Source organism: Octopus bimaculoides, chromosome 6 (genome assembly GCF_001194135.2).
Source record: "Octopus bimaculoides isolate UCB-OBI-ISO-001 chromosome 6, ASM119413v2, whole genome shotgun sequence".
NCBI classification, from domain to species: domain Eukaryota; kingdom Metazoa; phylum Mollusca; class Cephalopoda; order Octopoda; family Octopodidae; genus Octopus; species Octopus bimaculoides.
This window is the reverse complement of record NC_068986.1, coordinates 64350150-64357384: the sequence shown is the minus strand read 5'-3', so window position 1 is coordinate 64357384 and position 7235 is coordinate 64350150. Positions and strand designations below refer to the sequence as shown.

At 38.4% G+C, this 7235-nt stretch overlaps 1 protein-coding gene across 5 annotated transcripts in view; it reads left to right on the top strand.

Annotated features, from left to right (window-relative positions):
- The window catches only part of LOC106867596 (adhesion G protein-coupled receptor L4), a 364928-nt gene that overhangs the window by 257437 nt on the left and 100256 nt on the right, over positions 1-7235 (top strand). The gene's annotated exons all lie outside the window — the stretch shown is intronic.

The window sequence follows — 7235 nt, the reverse complement described above, 5'->3', positions numbered from 1 at the left end:
TATATATATATATATATATACATACGTACATACATACATACATACACACATGCATAAACGTATACACACAAATATACGTGCGCACACATACATGAGTGTGCAAGTGTGTGTGAGCGCGCGTGTGTGTGTAAATCTTCATAAATTTTCATAAATCCTTTTATCGTGGAGCTTTGTTGCCACGCGTTTATAGCAGAAAGAATGAGAATGATTATGTAATTGCTAAAATCATCATAGCTGGATAATAAATTTTTCAGTCGTTTACTTCATATTAGTCTTATAGTTCATTTCCTATTTACTGTATCTGTGTTGAGTTTATAATTTGTTATTCACAAAACTTCCATAGCTAATTGTAAAATGCATGCAATTTTAGAATGTGAATTAAAGGTTGAGGCATTCACAAATTCTCAAAAGCATATACTTTGCAGTTAGAATTATATTAGGTTATACGTACATAGATACATACATACATATACATACATATATGTCTGGATGTGTGTCTGCGTAAATAGATAGATAGACAGTCAGACAGACAGACAGGTAGGCAGATAGATAGATAGATAGATAGATAGATAGATAGATAGATAGATAGATAGATAAAAATTTACATACGTACATACAGTCATGCATACGGGATACATGGACACACAGATATATGTGTATACATGTCTGTGTGCGTGTTTGTATGTGCATGTATGGATGAATGGATGGATAGCTGTACTATGTATAATGAATAATGTATAATGAAACAAATATGTATGCATGTACGTATGTATGTATGTATGTATGTATGTATGTATGTATGTATGTATGCATGTATGTAGTCAGTTTTATTTCAAGATTTCTTGCCAATAGAGAATGAGCCGGTTTCTAACACGGTTCCTTCATTTGAATTTCCTCAACATCAACAGGGTATTTTTGCATGTAGATGTGTATACATGCGGTATTTTGAGTCAGTACATGTGTAGATTTGTATGTGTTGTTTTATGTCTGTTCTATTATGCATATAGACATGCGCGTATATACTTACATGATAAACCTCTGGAAAGTTTTACAATATGTATGCATGCATGTATGTATGTATGTATGTATGTATGTATGTATTGGTTGCCTAATTTCAGTTTATACTTTCTACTTATCCGTCAAAATTATCCAACCCATTCCTAGAAGTTAATCATTTCAGTCTCCAGTAACTTCAGATCTTTTAATTGTATGTATATGGTTCATGGCGTACACTGGGGTATTTTTTCTGTTTTTACGAGTGCTATCTAACATGCAGAAGGAGCCTGCAAATAACCCCTTGCTAATTGTAACTTTCTTCTTGACGCTAAAACAACACACAACCGCTCTGCAGAAAATTTTTTGTTATTTTTGCGTATATTTGCATAAGCTAAACCCATATGAATATATTTCGTCCATATTTATTTTAACATTTCTCTCCATATGTGATTTATCTTTAGGAGTGTATATTATATGTGATATATAAATAATAATGTTGCTGTTGTTGCTACTTTTTTACTACTCCTGCTGGTTGCTGCTGCCACTGCTGCTGCTGTTGTCGTCGTCGTTGTTGTTATTGTTAGTATTTTTGTTATTCTTATTGATGAGATGAAGTAATGCGAATTACGTCATATATACTTTCGAGTGCTTCTGAATATATCAACCTTTAATCTTTAATTCCCATTCTAAAATTTTAGTCATCATACGATTATTAATGTGATCTGTTTGTACATCGGACAAAATATCTTGCAGGAATTGTTTCCGATCTTTATGGTCTGAGTTCAATTCACGCTGAAATTAACTTCGCCTTCCATTCTTTGGGAGACGATAAAATAAAGTAGGAGTCAAATACTGGGGTTGATAGTACTGACTAAGCCCTTCCTCTAAAATTGCTGACCGTGTCCTAGATTGGTTTCAAATTTTGTCACAAGGCCAGCAATTTAGGGAGAGGGTATAAGTCTATTACATCGACCCCAGTGCTTAACTGGTACTCATTTTATCGACCCCGGAAAGATGAAAGGCACAGTCGACCTCGGCGAAATTTGAACTCAGAATGTAAAGACGGACGAAATGCTGCTAATTATTTCACCTGGCATGCTAACGATTCTGCTAGTTCACCGCCTCAAACCGTGTCCTAAATTAGAAACAATTATTTATGGCACCGGATTGGCAGAATCGTTGGAGCATCGGAAAAGAAGCTCTGGTGATTATTTGTTCCAACACGTTACATTCTGAGTTCAAATACTGCCGAGGTCTAACTTTGCCTTTCATGCTTTCAGAGTCGATAAAATAAGGTACCAATGAAGTACTGGGGTTGATGTAATCAACTATTCTTCTCCCTCTAAAATCACAGGCCTTATCCCATAATTTGAAACTTATCATAAAAAGGTGTTGAGCTGGCAGAATCGATACCACGCCGGACAAAACGCTCCGGTTTTACGTTCTGAACTAATATTCCGCCGTGGTCTACTTTGCCTTTCATAATTTTGGGGTCGATGAAACAAGTACCAGTAAACGCGCTACAGTCGATTACATCCCCCAAATTTCAGGCCTTGTATCTATAGTAGAAAAGATTGTTATCATTTGACAGAATCGCTAACACACCACCTAGCCGCGGATGCTTAGCAGTATTTCATCCCTCTTCACGTTCTAAGTTCAAAATTCCACCGAGGTCGACCTTTGCCTTTCATCCTCTCGGGGTCAATGATATAAGTACCAGTTGATTACTAGGGTCGGTGTAATCGACTAGCCCATCCCCAAAAATTTCAGGCCTAGTGCCTATAGTAGAAAGGATTATTATTATTATTATTATTATTATTCCTTTCATCTGTTTGGGGTCGATAAATTAAGTACTAATCAAGTACTAGTTGCGATGTGATCGACTTACCTCCTCCCCCAAAATTTCAGGCATTGTACCTATAGTAGCAAGAATTATTATTATTATTATTATTATTATTAATATTATTAAATTCAACTTTACGGTGAACGTAAACAAACAAAGTTTGTTTTTAGAAGCGTTGAGATGTAATGTAAGAAACAGAAATAAATTTATTTCTTAAACGCGTGATAATGCTATAAATAGCGTGATCAGGATAAATTATCCATATATTGCAGAAAAATACGCTACTGGCCAACCATGAGACTCGAACTCACATCTCTGTGATTACGCGTCAAGTGTTTTACCATTAAACTAAACTGCCCAGCAATGAATTCTTCTGCAATTTCAGTGTCGATAAATTAAGTACCAGTTAAACATTGGGGTCGATGTAATCGGCCAGTCCCTTTCCCCAAAGTTTCAAGCCTTGTACATTCAGTAGAAAGGATTATTATTATTATTATTATTATTATTCATAACAAGAATATAAGTACGTTCCATCATATGGTAAATTGGTAGTGTCACGTGTTGTAAACTATAAACGCAGCCTGCGATGATTGCAGAGGACACAATCATTCATGCATGCATCTGACAGTTTTCTGAAAGTCTTGAAGATGGGGGTTCTTGGGTTCAACCGACAGGGAAAAAAGTAAAACTACATGTAAGTACGTACATGCGTCAGCATGTATTTGTGTAGGCACGTTCGTCTGTACGTGTATGCGTGTGGGGGTTTGTGTGTGTATGTGTGTGTGTATGCGTGCGCGCGTACATGTGTTTGAGTATTTGTTTATATACATATATATATATATATATATATATATAATCTTATTTATCTTATAGCTTGTACATCTTTCAATCATTTGATTGTGGTCATGCTGGGGTTTAGTCGAACGAATCACCCCACCCAATACATATTTTTAAGCATTGTACGTATTCTGTCAGTCTCTTAGACCGAAATGCTAAGTCACAGGGGCGCCACATACAAACACAAAGACACACATAGATATATACATAAATATAGCATGCGATGATTGACAAGAAAACGCTCATTCATGCAGGCATCTGTCAGTTTTGAAGAATGAGGTTCTTGAGTTTAACCGACACGAAAAAAATTTTACGTCCGTGCGTGAATGTATATTTGTGTAGATGCGTGTGTGAGTATCTGTCTGTAATTCGCGCCGCGTGCGTATGTGTGTATGTGCTTGTGTGTGTGTGTGTGTGTGTGTGTGTGTGTGTGTGTGTGTCTGTCTGTCTGTCTGTCTGTCTGTGTGTGTGTGTGTCTGTGTGTCTGTGTGTGTCTGTGTGTGTGTGTGTGTGTGTGTGTGTGTGTGTGTGTCAGTGTCTGTGTGTGTCTGTGTCTGTGTGTGTCTGTGTCTGTGTGTGTCTGTGTGATTTTGAAAAACCTCATTGAGTGACGACTGCACCCTGCATAGCTATGGGTTGCCCTTTGGCCCCCCTGCCAGGGATACAGCGAAGTCACGGGACAGCAACATGGTGAAAAAACAGCGGACGAGCTCAACTGAGCGCTTACATTGCTTCTTACATTGACGCTGAAGATCGACGGTCATGGTCACTAAGCCCTATCAAGAGAGTAACTGCAATGCATCCGTAGGGGTGCAGACAGAATCACCGGAATCCGTGCAAGCAGCGCAACCATACATGCATGCATGCATGCATACATACATGCATACATATATACATACATACATACATACATACATACATATTTATATAAACTGGGTGCGATGGGTAAATTATCACCATTTAATATTTTTAATTTCACGCATGCGTATTGTTTGTTTTTGATTTTGTTGACTACACAGTAGATTAGGGTTAGTTGGGCACCGTCTGTGAGAAAAACAGCACCATGACGCAATTCACTCTGCCAGAAATTTGGAATCGACATGCTGTATTGCTTGGCATTCGGACCAGAAGCTCCTATACGAACATTTTAGAGTGTTTGGGTGTCAATCTGAGGACAGTGCAGAGGATTCGGAAAGAGATGGATGAGTCTAATGGTAATTACGGAGGTACGGCAGCTCGGAAAACTTACTCTGATCGTTCTAAGAAAAAAAACTCCTGAATTTGTTGGTGAGATCCAGGCCATGATTGACAACGATCCCTCCAAGTCAATCAGGTCCATTGCCAGGGACATGGCAGGTAGTGCATAAAGACATTCGGTATTCTTCATACAAGATGAGAAGGGTCTAATTTTTATCCCAAGCCATCAAAGACAAAAGGAAAAATCGCGCTACGAAGCTGTTGAACAAACTCAAGCATCCCTTCCAACCGAACATGCTTTGGTTTTTCTCCATTCATGTTCCCACACAGCCTGAGACTCAACATGGAGGCCTACATAAAATGCCTGGAGGAGGTAGTGCTGCCCTGGGTCTAGAGGGTGATTGCTAGAAGACTCTATGTCTGGCAACAGGACTCTGCATCATGCCACACAAGCAGGAGAACCCAGTCATGGCTGTCAGACAATTTCTGCGACCACAATACCCCTAACATCTGGCCACCTAACTCCCCAGACTGCAACACCCCTTTATTATTTGTGGGGTGCAGTTGAGCGAGAGACCAACAAAACTCCTTGTAACACCAAAGATGAACTGGAGGCAGGAATTATTGCAGCACTCACCAACTTAAATAAGGAGACAGTCCAGAAGAGTTGCAGAAGATTCCGACGTCGCGTGGAAGCCGTGGTTGAAGCCAAAGGCGATTTTAGTGAACAAGTTTACTCTTAAGTATTCCAAGATATTTTAAAGTAATTTTGGTAAATATATCTGTTAAAATGAGATGTCAGTGTTATGTCATTTTTGCGTAATTTAGACAATTTATTCATCGCACCTGTACATATATAACGGTCTTCTTTCACTTTCCGTCAACCAAATCCACTCACAAAGCTTGGTCGGTCCAGGACCATAGTAGAAGACATGCAGTGTCATTGAACCCAAAGCTATGTGGTTGACAAGCCAAATTCTAAACACCCAGTTATGCCTACGTGAACAGAGAGACAGACAAGCAAACAGACACAGACAGACAAACAAGGAGACAGACAGACACACACACACACACACACACACACACACACACACACACACACACACACACACACACACACACACAGGTAGACAGACAGACAGGTAGACAGACAGACAGACAGACAAACAGACAGACAGACAGACAGACAGACAGACAGACAGACAGGCAGACAGACAGACAGACAGACATGTATGTGTGTGTCAATACAAAAAAGTATATCTGTATTATGTATTCATCATCTTCGAAGCTGTGCTGAAAAGTTTGTTTTAGTAGAAAGTTAAAATAGTAAACAGAGATGCTCTAACTTCTATAGAAAAACTATTCCACCCACATACTAGAGGAATAAATTATTCATATATTATTGTGTTTTAATCTGCATTTGTTTACATTTTTATCAAACATCTATTTTAATAATTTAAAAAACGCATGAACTTTGTGCCATCTAAATGAATAGATATGATGAATGCATACGGTTTTGTGCTTTGTTCTGTAACAATACTGTAATGTTGCTATCATGGCCGTTATAAGAATGCGTACGTGATTCTATAATCCGTTTGCAATAATACTTGTGTGGAAAGTGAGTTGTGAGTCTCAAATAGTAATGGTCGATGTTTTGAAAAGGTTCGTTAAAATATCGCTTTTAACTATCATATAAATTAGATGAGCAAATTTTGATGGAAAAAATGCTCGTTTAACTCTTCCACCCATCGATAATTTAAGAGATGATGAAGGAAACACAAAGCGGATGCAAAAGCCGCCTGCTAAAAGAGCAATTAAACGTCCCTCAAATCGCATTTTACCATCTTATATAACGAAGAATAGATTGGACAATCCTTCCCAGATATATATAAATTGTATGTGTGATGGTCACGTCTGTGTACTCAGTAACGTCTTCTGAGAACTGATTCAAAAGGCTAGAAGCATATTATGCATGTAACGAAAGAGTTTGACAACTCAGTTATTTAGCACCAGTGTGTACGAGTTTGTTGGTCGAATGACACCCTCGCAAAATACATAGGTGTAGGGGGTGCGCTCGTGTGTTTAAGCTGATCTAGTTGCCTGTTACTCTGAGGTTTCCACGTTATGCAACTGGTTGTAGAGAAGCAACTGCACACTGTGAAAACTCCAGAACAAAGGGGCACTGGACCATGTTAAATAAACTACTGCACTACGTTTGTATTCTCCGGATCCTTATCCAACAACTGATCTAGGTGTGTGTATGTCTATCTATCCGAAAGTTTTATTGTCCTCTATTGCGTTTTTGTTCCATTTGGGACTGCCATGTTGGCTTGGCGATAACTATATATATATATATATATAT